This window comes from Atta cephalotes, assembly GCF_000143395.1.
Source record: "Atta cephalotes unplaced genomic scaffold scaffold01002, whole genome shotgun sequence".
Lineage (NCBI taxonomy): Eukaryota > Metazoa > Arthropoda > Insecta > Hymenoptera > Formicidae > Atta > Atta cephalotes.
The window spans coordinates 160-3,424 of NW_012131066.1; the positions used below are offsets into that span (position 1 = coordinate 160).

A 3,265-nucleotide genomic window follows, 5' to 3' on the forward strand; every position below is an offset into this window, starting at 1 on the left:
CCACCGGCGCGGCGATTCGATTCACCGGCCCGGCCTGGCCGGGCGGGGACGACGTCGACGACGATTCTTCTTCCGTGTAGCAATTACGAGGCACACACGCGCGCCCGTACACATATGGTACACACACACGCGGGGCGGCGCGTATCCTATTTAGAAAAATCGATCGGCCGATCGATCCGTGAAATCCACGACGCCGCTTCGTCACTCCACAGCATACTTGGTGTCGGCGAGCTTGCGCGCGCGCGCTCGCTCGCGGAGAAAATTCGTCTTCTTTCCTATCTCTTTTCGCTCGTGGCTCACCTCCTCCGTGCCACTTGTTCCTCTTCCTCCTCTCCCTCCTCTCCTCTCGTTCCGTGCTCCGTTTACTCCACCCAACTACGTTTCGCTGTCTTCCTCTCCTCCTTCTCCTCCTCCTCCTCCTCCTCCTCTTCCTCCTTCTTCTTCTTCTTCTTCTTCCCGCTTTCTGCCTGTCGCCGCACTGCACCGCGCACTGTCTCACCCGCACTGTCTCCACGTGCACTGTCACGCGGCACCGCACACACGCGTCGACACTGCCCGTAGAATCGCCAAAACTCACGTCTCTTCCTCTTTTTTCGCCGCCTCTTCTTCGTGTCGCCGCTTCCGCTGCGGTCTCTGCAGGAAAGACGAGGTCATGGGAAACTTGCGAGTTAATCGCCGCCGAGAGAAGGTAGACGTGACGACGATCAACGTCGCTGCTACTCGCAGGAAGAACGCACGCGATTCACGCGCACGCGCCCGCGCCCGCGCTAAACTGCGGCTCAAAGCTGCAACTATCGCGATCACAACGCGAATTTCCTATTTCGTTATTCCCTTTATTCGCCCAAGATATTTCGAGTGTTCGACATCTGTTTTTAAACGACTCTATTTTAAAAAATTCACACTTGCAAGATTATTTATCCAATCATGCGTATTTATCGTTCTTATATTGTATTTGGTTGTGTCCGAGTTCGTAGGGTAACCGTCTGTTGTTTATGTTATTATGTCACGATTTATTTTTACCTAAATAAATTGTAAGTCAGAAGAGTAAATTTGGATGCCAAACAACTCTAATTACGAAGGGTTTCCTAGGTTAGTTACGCAATCCGAGTATTTCGAATCACGCCAGGTTTATCGTCGGCTTCATTTTACGGGCGAAACGGACCAAGTAACCGCGACACGCGTTGTTTAATCGAAGAGCGTTGCACCGACCAACAGTCGCACATACGCGTGTCATTATACATATAGAAGACATACGAACGACACGTGTTCCGTCACGAATTCAAGATGCAAATATATGAGCCGCGCGTTATTAATACAAATTATATGCCGATATAGCAAGTCTCAAGAAATGAATCCTTCAACACAAAACGAAACAAATTTTCAATTTAGATTTGTATAAACTTGAACGATTTAAAAAAATATGTTAATAATTGCAAATTTTCTATGTTTTATGCAGATGTTGCAGAATTAAAACACTATCGAAATCATTATAAAAATCAAGTTCAATATTAACGCTCCGATTGGCATTTTTACGACGTATAGCGTATTTCCGATCTTTTGTTTCGGTCCACCTGAACATACGTTCGTTTCTAACAATGTAGATGAACTTTAATCTCAGTTTAATTTATTTTTTATCTTTTTCTAGTTCTAAGAATTAGAAAAAAATTAAGAGCGAGTTAAATCAAGACTGCAATTAATCTACATTGATAAAAATGAATGTTAAAAGAAAAAAGAAAAAAAATATATAGAGTAAATTGAACGAAAATTAAACTACATTGATTACGCGCGAGAGACACGCCGCGCCGTCGCCTTCGAGCAGTCAGTCGTTTTAACCGACTGACCCGATCGACGGCGAGCGATTAGACTGAAGCGTAGTGCTCGACTTCCGGTTCAGCTGTTCGCACAAAGATCCGCATGTTTCTCCGACCCGCGTGCCTCGCGCCACAGTGTTTTGTTGCCCGTCGCTTGTTTCCGCTCGGTATGCTTCGTCCCGCTCCGTCCTACTCTCAGTTATCCCCACTTTCTCTCTCTCTCTCTCTCTCTCTCTCTGTCTCCTACTGTACCGCTCGCCCCACCTCGTTCCCCCGTTGGCGCTCAGAAGGTAGGCGCACCTCGTGCGCCCGAGAATTTCCTCATTGACCCGCGCGCTCCGTATTCCACCTGCGACTCGTCATCACCGTTATTAATATCGTTCCCCGTTGCCGCCGCGCGGACCTCGTTATCGTTCCCATGGCGGGAATCGTGCTACCGTCGTCACCTCCATTTTCATCGCCGTCATTGTTGACGATCGCATAAAACCCTCCTTCCGACAAAATTGGGCAAAGTACAGCCTTGCGAATTAACGATCGGTCGATTTATCGAACAATTGCGACTTAACGATTGAATGAAGTAATTAACATCATGCAATCATGATGGTGGATTAACAAGCAGGCTTAAATAATCATTAATTATAAGTTTTTAAGTAGGAAACGCGCGAGTAGTCAGTAATTACAATTGGATCGATAGATTGACGTGACATTTAAAAAATAACGAGACTGCTCGATAAACTAATGCGGTATCTTACGCGGTATCTTTGATAACTAATAAAAGATTATGATTAAAGAATTTTAAATCATTCAATCGCAGACAAGTTAAACACGACTGTCGATAGTGTCATTCATATGTTTCACACGATAATAACAATTTCAATAAATTCGTTCGTTCCGATTATATGTGAAAATATTCTCTCAAATGTTCCATTTTATGATGACATATCATACGATATTTTGCATATTGCTCTGATATTTTATGTTTATTTTATATGTTTCATTCACAAAATCATAAGAGAAAAGGGAAAGAAAAAAAAAAGAGAAACTGGAAAATCCTGAAAAACATTCGCGAAAGAGTTGGAAAAAAGCCCAAGGAGGACAACGCTCTCTCGATCTCGTGCGACGAGATCACAACGAATGATCCCTTTCTCCTTCCTTCCCCTTTTACGCGGTCAGACACGATTCTCCCGATACCCTTCGCGTGCCGCCGCCTCCTCGTTTGCTTCTTCTCGTCGTCGTTTCCATTCGACGCGTTTCCAGTCGCGTCGAGTGCCGACCCCAGTGCCCGAGAATTCTCCTCTTTCAACAGCACCCCCTGACCGGAGCAGCGCTTCTCCTGTGAAACAAAATACATCTCTCATTAAAATATATTTCAACGATGCTAATCAACAACCAGTGATTAACGGCGGATTAATTATTTCAGGAAATAAATCACTATAATATCTCTCTCTCTCTCT

General features: G+C 45.1%; 1 pseudogene; it reads right to left on the minus strand.

Moving 5' to 3' along the window:
• Positions 1 to 362: 362 nt before the first annotated feature.
• Positions 363 to 3,144, minus strand: LOC105625337 (annotated as a pseudogene).
• Between the last annotated feature and the right edge of the window lie 121 nt (positions 3,145 to 3,265).